Raw genomic sequence first — 16566 nt, 5'->3', positions numbered from 1 at the left:
AGGCAGCTGTGCTGCCCTTTGGCAGCAGGAAGCTGGCAGCTGAATCTGTTTCTTCCTGCATCTCCCACTCAGTCCTGTTGTTAATGCAAAATCACTCCATGCTTTTGGGGGTATATCCTACAGAACTGTAATTCCAACCTCCTTAAAATTCAATTTAGTTCTGGTGTATGGGAACAGTGCAAATGCTATTTTGAGGAGTAGAAAGTGAATTATTCTGCAGGCCTGTCTAAGGATTCCTCCTGAATGTAGTTTTCCATGCAGTTAGTTCTGCATTCAGCATCAATCCCTCATGTAGGTTTGCCTTTAACTATTTTCTCCATTTGCTGAATTTGCATGATGGCTTATTGTTATTATATATTCATGGATATTCCTCTAGCTCCCAGACGTTGCATTCAGAACAAAGACCAGCACATGCCATACCCTTGCACACAAAGGCAATCCCTTTCTGTGGGTCACAGATGCAACAGAGAGTGAGAGGGGGAGACACCCAGCAGAAGTAATGCCATTGCATGCAGGTATGTTATACATATCTTCATCTTTTACCTGGCCATGACAGACCCATGGAATTACTGCCAACTGCTCTAATCAGCCCCTTATGATATCAGGACAAGCTGCCACTGTGGCACAGTAAAGCTTTAGCTGGTAGATTCAGTCTCTGAATTGGAGAAATCAGTTCCTTCATATCATGGAAGAGGTTTGAGCTGTAGAGAATAAATATCTTTGAGATACCAATGTAACAAAATTCACTGCTATTCCTAGAAAAAAACCCAAATAAATTTAAAAAACCACCCCAAAACACACTAACACAACAAAAAAACATAAACCACCAAAACCAAACCAAAAAACAAAAACAAAAACAAAAACAAAAACAAAAAACCACACACACAAATAAAAACCCACAAAAAACCAAAAGAAGGAAACCTTGTGTACTCCCTATTGGCTTTTGATATTCATACAAGAGCGCAGAGCCAAGAGTGCTGCTCTGTCTACTCTCGGTTGTACTTCAGGTGTGGAAAAATAATACCAAGCCAAAACTTGCAGAATGTTTTGGATCTTTAGAAATGTATAAAAGACATAGAAACCATCAGGACTGAAGCAGTGAGCTTGTAAAAACTGAAGTAGTTATTTCTTTCCTCCTGTAGCAAACGTCCAGCTTACAAACAAGGGAACTCAGGGTGAAAGATTCAAGGAGAACTAGGTATTGGCATCCTTCTTCCTTACCAGCGCTATAATTAGTACAGAGCAATAGCACCATCAAGTTCCAGATGAACAATTACATGCCAGGAAATGCAACCAACAAATATCCCATTAGAAACAGTCACATCTGTGTGGTACCACAGAAGTATGCACCAGTGCCACCTAGCCAATCCCCAGCGTATGTCACTCACAGTGCTAGGCAAACCATGAAACAGCCCTTTTGCAAATCACCTCTTCTACGCACTTGGGGAAACTTGTAGAACCAGCTATTTTAAAAATTATGTCTTTTTATGAGCTTATTATAATCAATAAGCTGAGAAAAATCGAGTGAAAGATATTAATTGTGATTATATTGGCCATATAAACTGTACAGAGCTAGCTGTTTATCCAATGCCCCTGTCATCATCAAAACTATCCTGATGTGATGTCCAGAGAAAGCTAGAGAATCCAGCTGTCTGTGGAATAACTTTGACAGACAAAAAATCCCATAGAAATTCAAGGACTTTCCATTGAACTAAGCCAAATACTAAGTTCTAAAAAAGCTATTATCTCTATCTAGGGGTACTGCATATTCTGAGAAAGCTCAGTCTCAAAGTTACAAATACACAGACCTCCATCCAAGAGAGAGTATTTTGCGTGTCTCAGTTTGATGGTAAAGAGAGTGCAATAAAAGAAACAGGCTTCCTAGTGCAAAACTTGTATCACCTCTAATATAATGGCCAGGGTAAAATGAACTGCAGTTAATGAGCCTTGGAGTCTCCCAAAGAAAAACCTGAGATTTGAGCAACCACAGCTTTGGGAAGGTTTGTATTTCCACCAGGACTTTGAGCTTCAGCATCATTTCTGCACAGAATGGTGGTATTATGGCCAGAAAGAATCACTGGAATTAAGAGATTTTTTTCCTTCCTTCAACATTACTGGAAGTGTTTTAGGAGTACTAATGACATCCTCAGCCTACCGAAGATAACCGGAAGTCTCCAGTGGCTTCAAAGGCACTGGGATTTAACTCTGTAACTAATGAAAGATGAGGCTGGAGGAAAGGGGCAATATTTTAATTAAATCAATTGTCTGAAGTGCAGTTCTCATTGTCACTAGATGGTGCAGCAGAGTAGCTTTACTTTGGATCAGTAGAACTAGAACTTTGGAAAATGTCATGACGGGCTTTTTTTGCAGGCAGAGACCTCCATTAAATGGGCCTTTCTCACAGAACTATTTCTGGTTGCAGTTTGAACACAATGATCTTCTCTAACACTATTTGAAACTGAGATGAGTGATGCTTATGAGGACCAGCCTGACATCTCCTAGGTTTAGCTATCTATGCCCAAGACACATGCAGCATCCTATTTATTTAGAAAAGCTGGGTGCTACAGCTGAGAGCAAGAACCTGAAATGTTGCATTCATCACAGGAATGGTTAATGAAAACTTGTGCAGATGATTCCTTGGGTTCACCAAACTTCGTACTTGAGCTGTATGGAGGGCAAAAACCCAGGATGGTTTTGAGTATTTTCTGCTATACTGAAAGAAAAGTTTATGTGATACTAACAAGAGATGTCTTTTCCCTCCTGTTATCCTGTTCCTTCCTCTCCTGCTCTTCACCACAGGTGGAATACCAAGCAAAGGAGGTGATGGAATTCAGTGCTGAGGTGGGTTATCTAGGAATCTTACTCAAACCCCTCCTTTTTCATAGTATGAAATTATACATTTCATTTTAAATTCTCCCAGCTGTAGTTCCGTGTCTATCAGCTGTCCATTACCTGTCTGAAATCTATAGTGGACAATTCCTAGCCTTGTATTTCATGTACTCATTGGTGTAGCTCCTTCCACACAACAGTGGGATATCTCTGCTGCTCTGTACCAGCAGTTTCCGTGCTTTAACAACAAAAACATGTTTCTGCTTTTGGGTAAAGGCCAATTCTAGTACTAAAACCACATTTGATGTGCTCTTGATAAGGGAGGCTCATCAGGACATCCAATATTGGAGTTCAGGTCTGAACCAAAATTATCAGATTGTCCTCGTTGACTTTGATTATTGCTTGGAAACTAAATTGTCTATGATGAGAGAAGAAGTAACTCAAGGATTTACAATTTGTTTTATACTTTGAGCCTATCTCAACAATAAAAATACATTATGCTTTGAAAGGATAATGGCACTTGTTCATTCCAACTCTGTGAGAAGAACTTCATGGGATCTTTTTATTTTTGCTTTATAACTAATGAAAAAATTGCAATTTTGAGAACAGTACAAGAACTGTGTGACTGTGTACTGAATTGTACTGGGTTAAGATTAAAAATATGTGCTTTATTTTTTCCTCTAAGAATTTCCTGCCAGCTCTAAGACAGGATATGATTTTGGAAAGAGAGAGAGGGAGAGAGAGAGAAGTCAGATACTTCTGCAGTTCATGCAGACATTATTTAAAACCCTTGAGAGAGAATAGTAAGAAACAGAAGTAGCCAAAATAAGGCTAAGTACTAGTTCTCAAATTGCTAAGCCTTCATATATTAAAACATATTATATACCACATGTTCATTACCTTAGTATATTCTATAATTTGTTCTGAGTTGAACATGTCAAAAGAAGGATATAGAAATTCACTGGTGATGAGATGACTGGCAGCAAGATTGAATCATGACTCTCTCAGAGACCTGACATCTCAATTGAAGGGGTGAAACTTTTGAACTCTGATGACATCAGTTCACAATTTGTGTCTTATTTATTATTGACTGAAAAACAAATTAATGCCAGAAGACAATTACTCTGGAGCTCATGCCTGGTTCAGATATTCTAGGGAACTGTGTGTATATGATTGTACAAGTGAATGTTGGAGCATATTTGGACATGCAAGGGCACATTCTTCAAGAAAAATTGTGTCTTTCTCAGAAATGCAATGCAGTTAGGTTTAAATGAAGATGTTAGGGTAGCAAATGGTGGGACCACATTTTTCTGTTTATTTTCTAGAAGAAGATAATCACATCTTGAGCAACTATTTTGAGTTCTGTAAAACTACAGCAAGCCACAGTGTGTGGAAAATGAAACAAGGGGAATTTCTCAGATGACAATTCAGGCTACTATGTAAGCAATTAGGTAATTTTCAAGATTTTTCTCTCTCTGCCTCAGTGTGTGTATACAAGTATATATTTACTGTACACACACACATATATATATTTACATATGTATTCCCCTTGGGGGAAAAGGGAAGGGCAACTATTCAATACTATTGAATTGTATTCAACCTGAGCTGAGATGAGGTGTGTATTTAGTTGTTAGAGTGTAAATAGGGAACAAAATGCATTTGATAGAGGAAGTAGAGTCCTGGCAAACCTGAAGAGAGTCTGTTAAATTTTTTTAAGGATTTTGAAAATTTGTTTTACAGAATTTTTTGTCATTTTTTTGGATCCAGTTCTGGAGTGATAAAGTGAAAAGAGTTTGAAAATATCTGAGGATGAGTGTATGTGGGTATTTTGGTCCAAGACATTCTCCTGTGTCCTCCTGAGATGTGAAGGTTTTTGGGAAGGCAGTGTTAGGAGTAAGGGATATGCTGAGCTGCTCATCAACCGTGTTGCAAGTGTCCAATTTAAACTTGTGCTTGAGGGCTCATTCTGATACCAGTGTGCTCCAGATAATATTATGGAAGGTCCCCATTATCAGAGACTAGGGAGATGATGCATATCAAAATGGAAAATTAGTACAGTCATTCACATAATTAAATCCACTAATCCAATCATAATGGCACAACTGCTACATCCTGTTACTGTCTGGAAAACAGGATGTGTATCCCAAGAGGCAGTCACAGAGGGCAATATTTTTAAATAAATTCCATCACTATGTATGTTAGAATGCTTAATTATGAGCAACCTTATATTCTAAACGTCACATTTTATCTCAGGAAATTAAAGGAGACAAGTTTTTAAAAAGCAAAGGAAGGAAAAGTTTTTTAGCAATTAGTTCCATTTTACTTAAACTCTTTTAAAATGCAGAATCTCTGCTAATAAATATTGTACTTGATCAGTTTTGAAGTGTTCCATTACATTTGTTTATTGTTTAAGACAAATTCTGCTGCATTTGAGCCCCAAAGAAATTATGGATAGCATGGTGGAAGCTGCTAGAAATGGTACTGAACCAATGCTACATCCCCTACAACATCTTGCTGTGACAGAATTGCTCTGAGTACCATGCTTTCAGGTTTAAATTCCCAAAGTGAGGATCTTGGGCTCTGTTTCTGTTGTGAGGCTTTGCCATAGTCTACTAAGCTACAGCCACAAAACGTTTTTCTTATATTCAGCCCCTTCTTAGAGCTGTCTCACTGCTTCTGGGTCCACCCAAGGCTCACGTCATCTTTCCCTTCTGCTTGGGCAGCTCTGCAGAGGGTGTTTGGTCAGCCCAGGTCACTGGCTCACTTCTCTGCTCATGCCACCAACTGGGATGAAATCCTGCTAAAACTACGAGTATATAACCCACACAAGGAGTCAGGGAGAGGGACAACCTTTAGCCAGCAGAAGCAGGGAGGTCATTCTTCCCCTGTACTCAGAGCTGGTGAGACTGCATCTTGGGTGATGTGTCCAGTTCTGGGCCCCTCAGTTTGGGAAGGACATTGAGATGCTTGAGCACGTCCAGAGGAGGGTAACAAGGCTGGTGAAGGGCTTGGAACACAAACCCTGTGAGGAACAACTGAGGGAGCTGGGCTTGTTTAGCCTGGAGGAAAGGAGGCTTAGAGCTGATCTTACTGCTCTTTACAACTTCCTGAAGGGAGGTTGTACACAGGCGGGGATCGGTCTCTTCCATCGGGCAGCAACTGACAGAACAAGAGGACACAGTCTCCAGCTACGTCAGGGAAGGTATAGGTTGGATATTAGGAAAAAGCTTTTCACCGAAAGAATAATAAAGTATTGTAATGCTCTTCCCAGGGAGGTGGTAGAATCACCATCTCTGGATGTGTTTAGAAAAGACTGGCCATGGCACTAGGTGCTATAGTCTAGTTGAGGTCTTAGGGCATAGGTTGGACTCGATGATCTTAGAGGTCTCTTCCAACCTCATCATTCTGTGATTCTGTGCTTCTGTAACCTGCTTGTTTTGTCTTAAACCTTCAGGTGGCTCACAGGCTCCACAAAAGGCTGTTTCCTCTCCTCGGTCACACTCGTGCTCTGCACAAAATTGATTCCCACTTTCCCACTCCTGCCTGTTATGAACAACAACTGATCACATGAAGGACAGCATCCAATACCTCACACAGGTGAGAGTGATTTTCTTGCTCCTCCTCCAGGTCCGCTCTGCCCACCTCTAGCTTCCATTCACTCCGGGAGGAGTTGGGACAATGGTGGTCAATGGCTCCTACCATTGCCATTAGCATTTGGAATATCAACAATGATCAGTTTTTAAGGGATAGAGAAGGAGGAAAATTATACATAATAGAGAGAACCATTAATGGGATTCTAATTCTTTTTTAGGTGTGACTCTTTGGGTTAGGACATTTGAGCCCAATATCAATACTTTCTCTGTCTCCAGGGCAAAAATTTAACACTTTTGCTTTCTGAGCTAGTCACTGTTTATAATAATATGCATAGTCTTTATTACAATAATTTTTTCAACATTTTATGAAGTGTGCTTATTAAATGAAATGGTAAGTCTGTCACTGGCAAGTCTCTTGCGCACTTTTTTTTCATATTTCCTTTCTTTTGGCAGGTCCATGAAAAGGGAGTAAGTTTCTGTGGGCTGTGCATGCTTTTCCACCCTTTTTCAGGATTTGTCACATCTCCTGGAAGGCCTTATAACTCACAAAACATGATTTTATATCCCAGCAATTTGCCAAGTCTTGTCAAATCCTAACATTTTTGTTGGCAACAATTTCCATCTCTCGGCTGAAAGGGAGTAACTTAGATCATCCAGTCACAACACTGTTCTTTGGATACCTTTTTATGGTCAGTGTTAATTTTGATACATGGTTTAATCTCTGCTTGTGAGGGGCTGCCCACTGTATTTCATGTCGTCACTCAGTGAATCTTTTGCAAACTGGACATGCTGCTTCATCAGCTGATTTTCCATTTTTACATGTCTGCACTTGCAGTCTCACTTCTCTCTGAAAAAAAAATTATCTGAGAAAAAAATAATTTAAATAGAAGTAGTTCTTACTTCCTTCAGGAATGGTTCCTTTGTTAGGTACAGCTGCTGTTACCATACTGTAAGGGAGACTGTACAATGAGCTGATGCTCTGTTTACTTTTTTGGGAAGATGCTTTTTCATCCTGTTCGTTTTTAACTCATCTCCTTCACCTCAGTGCAACAGCACCAAAACTTCAGCCCTTGGGATGTGGAATAGGAGTCATTTAAATCTTTAGGACATGAATAAACTAAAAGAGAAGTTATTATTCATTGTAGCTTGTTCAAACAGCTCCAAATGAGAGAATTTTGGATTGTTTAAAATGTCTAAAGAATAAAATAATTCTCATCTTTTGCACCAAACACAATTAGTGGTGAAAAATCCAAGAGGATATGGGATTTCCTCAGGTAGGATTTGTGAAGACAATATTTATTGGTTTTGGTTACTAGCTCCAAGAGAAGTGAGAAATGTTAATAATAAGCAGTACAACAGATGTTAGATTGCTACATCTCGTCCTGCCATATGCTCTTTGTTATGAGTCATTCTGGATGCCATCCATCCCTGTACCAGTGCTCACTGGAAGCATCAATCTGCAGCAGGAAGGGTGAAGGGAGGCATATGCACAGCACAGCTGGAGGGGGCTGCCCATCTCCTCAGCCTCCTCAGGAGGGGGAATGCAAGAGCCTGGCTGCGTTTACATTTACCACCATCTATACATGACCTAAGCCACGCTGAGTCCCACTTAATTGGTACACAGCAAATGAGGAATCCACTCCTGGCAGTTATTTTTAGTCATTCCTTATGACATCTTGGGATAGCAGGAGAGTCTGACCTCCCTCTGAAATGAAGCACTCCTTGCCCTTTAGCACAGTGTTGCTTAAATTCACTTCAAGCATGAATGTATTCAACAGCCTCCATCCGTGTCAGATTTTCAAGGGGAAATTAGGATGGTACATAGTCGCACTTAGTCATACAAGGAACCCATGGTTAAATTCGTACCCCAGATGGACTCTGTCCTTTTTTCTTCCTGTTTGAAAGCAAACACCCTGCCTTCTCATGCACTAGTTCAGTCTTATATATCAGCAGTGGGGGAGAGGAACAGATGCCAGAGGACCTGGAAGAATAGAAAGGGCAGGCTGCTGCTACCTCTGATGAGAATCAGCTCAGGAGATCATGGAAAAGGGACAGAAAAAATAAATTTTCTGGAAGATACCCAGGAGATTTTCTTTCAGTTTGAGGAAAACCTCACTAGCTGTTAAAATACAAGGTCTGCACTTTAAAAGTGGGACTTATTTCAGCAACAAAGCCCTGCCTGATAACTGTAAGCATTGGTCTGCCTTCACGTGTCGCACTTAGTCATACAAGGAACCCATGGTTAAATTCGTACCCCAGATGGACTCTGTCCTTTTTTCTTCCTGTTTGAAAGCAAACACCCTGCCTTCTCATGCACTAGTTCAGTCTTGTATATCAGCAGTGGGGGAGAGGAACAGATGCCAGAGGACCTGGAAGAATAGAAAGGGCAGGCTGCTGCTACCTCTGATGAGAATCAGCTCAGGAGATCATGGAAAAGGGACAGAAAAAATAAATTTTCTGGAAGATACCCAGGAGATTTTCTTTCAGTTTGAGGAAACCCTCACTAGCTGTTAAAATACAAGGTCTGCACTTTAAAAGTGGGACTTATTTCAGCAACAAAGCCCTGCCTGATAACTGCAAGCATTGGTCTGCCTTCACCTCTCTCTCTCTCTCTCTCTCTTTTTCCATAAAATTCCTTCAGCACACACCAAGAAACAAAAAACAAAGGTTTCTAGCTGTTTGGTGAGAATTTGTAATTGAGATATTCATCTTGTGAGAGCGAGCAAATTGGCAAATCCTCATGGACCTTTGCCACGCAGGGGCAGAGCTGGACAGGCACGCAGCAGGAGGCAGGCAGCCCCAGTTGTCCTTGGGTCCCCAGGACTCCAGCACAAGAAGAAGGAAGCTGTTGTGAAACAGAGGGAAATGGGAAGCTATTTATTTTAACTGATTTCATGCTTTGCTCCAGAAACCTGGCTAAATTCTGATCTGCGTTTGAGGGAAAATTTCAAGATATTGCCATGGAAGCTTAGTTTGGACCCAAATGGCTTTTGTTCCTTGACATGTCTAAACTTCAGTGAAAGTGAGTCACTTTTTTTTTTCTTTTTTTTGAAATTTTCTTTGGGTGGAAAATCTAATTTTTACTGTGTTGCACCCTGCTGTGCTGGTTTCAGGGCACTGCAATCTGACCTCTTGAGGTGCTGAGTGATTCTCTCAGCACCTACACATCATCGTGGCCTCTGCTCTCAATCCTGTGCCGTGCCTGACTGGAAAAGGCCTCTGGTCTTCAAGCATAAGAGTAAGACCATCATGTCACAGGACTAGTATGTATTGACCTACAGTCCTGGTTCTGGGCATGGTTCAGAATGATACAGATTACCTGTGCACCTCCAGAAGCCAGAAATTGCTCCATTGAGAGAAATATTTCTAATAAATTTAAAAGATTGCATATTATAAGTGTGTTGATTATTTTTTTCTTTCTAACAGATTAAGTTGTACCAAAATTTATATTAGGTTATGGAATGTTACACTTTAACAATTCTCTGTGTGTGTATATTAGATTTGAAATGTTTATTTTGGTATATGATCCAGAGATTTCACCCTCTGCATCCCTCTCGCACTGTGCTGAAGCCAAACAATGAAACTCGTTCTTTTAAAGTCACAATCTCCTTAGTGTTTTTTGCAGTCCGGATTTGTAATAGAGGGACATCAGTCTCCTAAACAGTCAGCCTTGGTTTTTTCACGGGCACCAAGTAGGATATTTTTCAATGAGAGGTACATCTGCAAAAGACCCTTTCATCAGAAAATGCCTGTCTGTTAAAACAAGAGGGTTTTTTCCTACGAATAAGCACCATTTGGAGGTAATGTTTACCACTGTCATGTGTCCAAGATGCCTTTTTTTTTTGAAAGACTATATTATAGCATATGCACATGGCTTTATTACTGTAAATTATACTGACATTTGGGCAAGTTATTATAAATATGAAACCCAAAGGTAAAAGCTCATCTGGATGATTATGTATGGATGTACTCACACACTGCACTTTTGGTTCTCATTTTGGCAACCATGGGCTGGATAGTTAATCCGGATATTTCCCACTTCAGCACTGGGACATGTTCCCCCTTTGTGGCAATAGCAGATATGGAACTTTGCAAGTCTGCTCTGTATATTCACTAATGGGCTTCACCTTTTACCTCCAAGAGCCTTTTTTGCCTTTTTTTGAGTCCAGGGTTTACAGGTTTAGACACTGCAGGCAACCTAGCCAGAGGTGTTCTCATATGGGCCCAAAACCCATAACAGAAAAGCCAAGTAAAGGATCATGATTTTATCCTTCCACACCATAATACTTCTTCCATCTTTACTGGATATCAATACGTCTTTCCATTTTTTGTGATAATTGGTGAATCAAAATAATTCCCAGAGAGAAATGTGCTATTTCCCAGAGACAGTGGTCCATTTAAGTGTATTTTTATGGTAGATGAGGTTTTGGTGTGTCATCTTTGAAAATATGGGCAAATGGATTATTTTTTTGGTCCAACAAAAACAGCCACAGGAAAGAAAAGGATGCAAAATTCAGGGTGTTGCAAGTTCACTCTCGGAGCTAAGCTGTGGTCTCTATTTTGCTATTGCCAAGAATGCATGCCAAGTCATTGAGGTTGACCACGTTTTATTACCTCTGTTTTTGCTATTCTACCTTATTCCTGAGACAAGTGGGAAAATTGTGTCTGAAAACTGTCTTTAAACCCTGGACTTCTAGATTGGACATCTTTAATGAATACTGGACGTGTTCCACTGCTGTGCACTGCTGTCTGGGTCTCGGCTTATTAGATACTGTTTTGAAATCCATAATTATAACCAGGTTTGTATACAAAAATTTCTGTCATCCTGGTATAGCCACTATTTCAGAGGAAATCAACTGATTCAAAACTAGCATTTGAATACTTTTAGCTTTACTTGTTTTGGCCTTCCTTACCTAAGGTGTGAAAAATGGCAATTTCTGTATTTCTGGGAAATTAATTTTCAATGTTGACTTTGGGCCAGTAACCTGAAGTGCTAACATAGTCCATATGTCTGGCTAGTGAAGGTTGAGTGAAAAGTATGAAAGTTCTAGTGAAAGTCCATTTTTCCTGCTCCTTTTGGTAAATTGCAGGATTCCATTATAGTGACGATAATTCACAGTTATTCCAGTCGGAGCACTGATCCCCAGTGAAGTTGGGATGAAGGTAAAATGCATGGAATTTGTTCTCTATGGGTGCTGCTTTTCATGCTGAGCAAAAGCTCAGTATTTATAATTTGCTCTCCTGTAGCATTTGCCATCTTTCCGCCCCTCTCTTAAGACTGCAATTCCCGCCTCATATTTTCTTTTTAAACTACATTTTGTATTTTCTTTCAATAAATGCTGTCATGCAGCTCTTCTACTTCCTTTATTGAGAAAACACTCATACGATGGTGGAAAAAAATTGAGAGGGAGGGAGAAACAGAGAAAGGAAACAGAAATCATAAGCAAAGAGTTTGCACTGATTATTGAAGTAGTCAGTGTTCCCTCGGGCTGAGAGAAAGGGAAAGGCACTTTTACAGTGTCTTGGAATATTTTTCTTCTGCACAATTCTGACTTTTCAGCACATATTCATGCTACAGCGAGAGAAGGAAAGAAAACTAAAAGGATTCAGAGGTTTAACAGTAAGTTTTTTCATTATCTTTCATAGTGACACTTGCTAGTAAAAAGTCCCAGGGAATATTAATGTTGAGTTTTTTAGGCTATAATTTTAAATACTCTTTCTGTAAAATTATTTAGCAAGCATATTATTTAGTACTAATATTTTCTCCTCCTCTGCAAAAATTTTGTAGCTTAAGTTACAGTGACACTTTAAATGCAAAGTCATTTCAATATTTAGTACCATGTTATTACTAGTGGAAAATATTTATGTATTTTTAAAAGACTCCAGTAAGCCTCAGGTCTGCTCTTCAGTGAGGTATTTAAAGACAGAAAAGAAAGAAATAAAGATAGTGAAAGGTTCCAGTCAAGAGCTTCTGTACAGTCAGGAGGGACTTCATGCAAATTTGGAGTGTTTCACTGTCCTGAAACACCAATTATAATCAGAGAACTGCAATATTTTAAGAAATTCTGCCTACCAGAGACTACTTTTTTTTTTCAATTACTCAAATTCAAATTAAATTGAAATCAGTCTTAGGATTCAGATAGATTTCACTAGCCTTTGAATCTTGTCAAAACAAGTCACTAGCAAAATCTCTTTCAGATTTCAGAGAACATTAAGGGTTGGCGCCATTGCAGTGGTGGCTGCAGAGGTGATATGTGGACAATTGGCAGGTCCAAAGGTGCAGAGGGGAAGAATGCAGCAGTTTTCTCCTCCACAGCAAGGTACTGGGGACTGTTTGAAAAATTGATTGTATTACTCTAAAAGACTAAAATTATGCCATTTAGAATGTTGTTCAATATTAAGGTATAAGTAGCATTAAATTCCTGAGTTCCCTTTACCAAAACAAACTGCAAAGGCTTCCCCATATGATTGCCAAATGACTACTTGAATTTGCAGTTGTGGCATATTTCTCCTCTAAAACTGCTACCAATCTTCCAAATACAAGAAATAACTACATATGGACATGTTTAGCAAATCAGAAAGAGTAGACTGATTGCTGGGAAATGTTTTGTTTCCAATTATTTGCTCTGTAAAATCTAGAATCCCAGATAAACAGAGTAGCAAAATCCCAGTGGTTTATCTGTAAGTATACACTGACTTAGAAATGTTATTATAATTGCTTGTTTTGAAAACCCCTAGCAGAGAAAGCTGAAAGCAAAAATCTCTTCATATTGATCTACTTTAGGAATGCATTTAAGCATTTCGGAGTGGAGTGCCATGGTCAGCAAAATATTTAGGGCCGCTTCCATCTTTACCCTACATTTTGCTTCAGTTTCTTTTATCCTCTTTCCTACTAAATGAACCTGACTTTTTGTCCTGCCTCTATACCTTTCTCATGTCCAATACACATGGAACTTGCTAAATCAGCTCCTGACACACCAGCCAATTCCAACAGGGGAGGCTGAGAGATACACCGTTACTTCTTATTTCTAATGTGTTTCTTAATTTGAAACTTGTCATTTTCTGTTGTGACGCTGACTCAGCAGTAAGTTTATTTCCAGAATTACTAAAACAACTTTCCCCTCGGAGCAGCAAGGGACTCATGACTCACTGGTAGAGAACAGCGAAATAGAAAGAGGCCTTTTTCCATCTTTTAATATTAAAAAATGAACTAGAAGGAGTTCATAAAAGAGTCCTAGGGAATTTCTGTGACATAAAAAAGTAGCAGTAGATCTCATTTCACAGACAGATTGAACACAACCATATTTAATTTGGGCTGCATCTTAAATATATAGCTTGCATTATTTTACACATGTTGCAAAACAAGATTCAGAGGGATTGCTTTTGATTTGCTTATACCTAATTCACATATGTCAGAATCAATCACTTTTTCAGATAGATGGTTTTTTACTCATATGCTGCAGTAAAGTGGTATTTTGTACCTGTAAACTTTCTTTTGGTTTCCAGCATTTAATGACTAAGTTTTTGGGATCATTCATGTGCTATGTACAGGGTTTGGTGATTAAAAAATACAAGAGCATAATTTAATTCAAAAGGATATTTTTCAGGGGAGTGCTTTTCCATCTTTTGCTGAAAATAGATTATCTCCCTCTCCATCATCATCAACAACATTTTAGTAAAGAGCAGCAGAATGCATGTTACTCTTCAGCTAATAAATCAGCACAAGAGCTTTGCTAAGATAGTTATATGTTGATGAGCTTCTGTGCAAATTTGAACAGGTATAAGCACATACACAAATAGTTTGTATGCATAAAAGCAAATTTGTAAGCTGTCTTAAAAAAGGACTGTGTGTTTCCTGCTATCGTGGTTCTCAGCTAAGAATTTTCTACTCGCTTCAAACAGTTTCTGAACCAAGGAGAAAACTGGGAAGAGACTGTCTGTCTTGATGGGAATAAAATTCTCTGGAACATCAACTGCTCCAGCAACTTTTCATAGGAAAACAGAAACTGCTATTCTGAGCCAGAGGAAGAAGACAGACTTTGCTAATGCTTTTAGATATCACCAGCATCTCTCATATATGATACCCTGACTACAATGATGGATCAGCTCCTTATTCCATGCCCACTTTAAAGCTACTGGAGCTCTCTGACGTCTGTGGCATGGCACACTGAGAACACATGTTCTCCTTGAGCTCAGATTGGAGTGAGGGGCTCAGAGTGTGTGGCCTCAGCCTTTGCTCTCAGATCACACTCTGTTCTTGCCTGGGAGGTCCCAGAGAAGTGGCTGCTCTCAGGACTGACCTGTTCAGTATGCACATGAAACCCCTCAGCAACCTGGAATGTGAAAAAGACCTATATGATCCTTGTCATCCGCTCCTCCAACTTACCTTCTCCTTGCAGGGTGCAACTGGAGAAAAAAGAGGCTGAAGTTAGAGAAGTTAGAGGAGAACTCCTGACAGTGTTCCCAGTCAGGAGAACACTGACCAGTTCTGAGCTTCACAACACCCCCTTATTTGACATCTCTTCTCCCTGACTCCTTGCAGATTGTTACTCTGCTTATGCTCCAAGTGCATCTGAACACCCAAACAGTGCTCCCACACAATAACATTTAAATTTTTCTGTTGGCAGATATGAAAATTCTAGATTTTTGGGAGACCAAAACCAGCAATTGTTCAAGCATCCTCTTAGTCTGTGCAGTTGCTCCTCACTAGGACTGTGGTCCCTATTCTTCAGTGACCTAATGAATATCATCCCAATTGGAGGTCTGGGGTCCCACACTAAACCTACTTTAAGCAATTTTCCCAAGCTACCCTCTGATTTTTTCAACCTGCTTTCACCAGAGCTTTGTCATGGTGTTCCATAGTACCAATATTTCCAAATTTAGCAGCTCAGGCCCTTAATCTGAAAAGACCCTTATATCCCTATATCTTCATATTCAAAACAAAAGGTAGGTTTCAACTTTGGTTTTGCCATTAACATGTTATGTGATGTAAGGCAAAATATTGAATCCTGCCATAGGATTGTTGGGGTTTTTTTATAAATATGCTTTCCTACTCCATTTTTATGTTACTAAGCTTATAGGATTTTAGTGTCAGGAAGAGTTTTACTGGGCATACGTAAGGCAAAATATTGAATCCTGCCATAGCATTGTTGGGGTTTTTTTACAAATATGCTTTCCTACTCCAGTTTTATGTTACTAAGCTTATAAGATTTTAGTGTCAGGAAAGAGTTTTACTGGGCATACACAGAGAAGAAAATGTTCCGAATTGAAACACATACTATTATAACTTGAATAAAAATACATCATTGTGTCCATTCCTTACATGTTTATCAACTGCACATTTTCCACTCAGATTTTTATATTATACATTCACACAATGTCCTTCGCCACCACCTTTCCATTTTGACAGTGTTTATACACTTAAACAACACATTCAGAAAAAAATTGAAAATTAAAACAGTTAGATGTTCACTGTTATCCCAGGGTATTGTGTTCATTTTCTAGTAAGTGCCTCTAGTGCACTGGGGTCCCTAATCAATGTAAATATTGTTTAAGATGAACATTGCAGTGGGCATACCATGGAGCCAGACCACCAGCAGAGCATTAAACAGGGACAGATGTGAATGCCAGGATAAAAATGAAGACATTCCTGAACTGTAAGTATGTTACTTCTATCTGTTTATAGGAAATGGTAATGGAAAAAAAAACAAAACCAAAATTTCTGGAAAATAAGAATGTGAGTTAAAATCACTGTGTTGAGACTTTTTCTTTTTTGATTTTTTCTAAAATAGTAAACTGAAAATATGTGATATTCTGGTATCTTGAGCCATTAATATCTTCTAGCTTTAATCTTCCATGAATGTTTTTAATTAATTTACAAAGGTATAACCATTTTGCTGATTAACCGTACTGGACAAAAATGCATGGTTTTATTTTATACACATGGCTTTCTCTCAGAGGTAGTATCTTTTATAAGATTAGAGGATCTAATTAGGATAACAGACAAAGAGTTTCATGCTGTCTCAAACAGTCATTCAAGGAGAAGCAATGAGAAAGAGAAACCTCCTCTTGTAATTTATGAAGATCATCTGATTTCTACTTGCTTAGTAGTACATTCATGTTGATTAATTCACTAGCTGTCAAT

General features: G+C 39.1%; 1 long non-coding RNA gene across 3 annotated transcripts in view; it reads left to right on the top strand.

Annotated features, from left to right (window-relative positions):
* LOC115948443 overlaps window positions 1-16566 on the top strand; it is a 40726-nt gene that overhangs the window by 6767 nt on the left and 17393 nt on the right. Inside the window, exons 2-5 of one of the 3 annotated variants that reach the window (XR_004082275.1) lie at window positions 377-515; window positions 2800-2841; window positions 6284-6426; window positions 9331-9444. This is a non-coding gene — a long non-coding RNA (uncharacterized LOC115948443). Of the gene's footprint in view, window positions 1-376; window positions 516-2799; window positions 2842-6283; window positions 6427-9330; window positions 9445-11906; window positions 12043-12620; window positions 12743-15977; window positions 16079-16566 lie in introns of those variants that run through there. The other 2 variants (XR_004082272.1, XR_004082270.1) reach the window with 2 other exon arrangements.

Source organism: Geospiza fortis, unplaced genomic scaffold (assembly GCF_000277835.1).
Source record: "Geospiza fortis unplaced genomic scaffold, GeoFor_1.0 scaffold41, whole genome shotgun sequence".
Lineage (NCBI taxonomy): Eukaryota > Metazoa > Chordata > Aves > Passeriformes > Thraupidae > Geospiza > Geospiza fortis.
The sequence above is the reverse complement of the archived record's forward strand: the minus strand, read 5'-3'. Positions and strand labels throughout refer to the sequence as shown.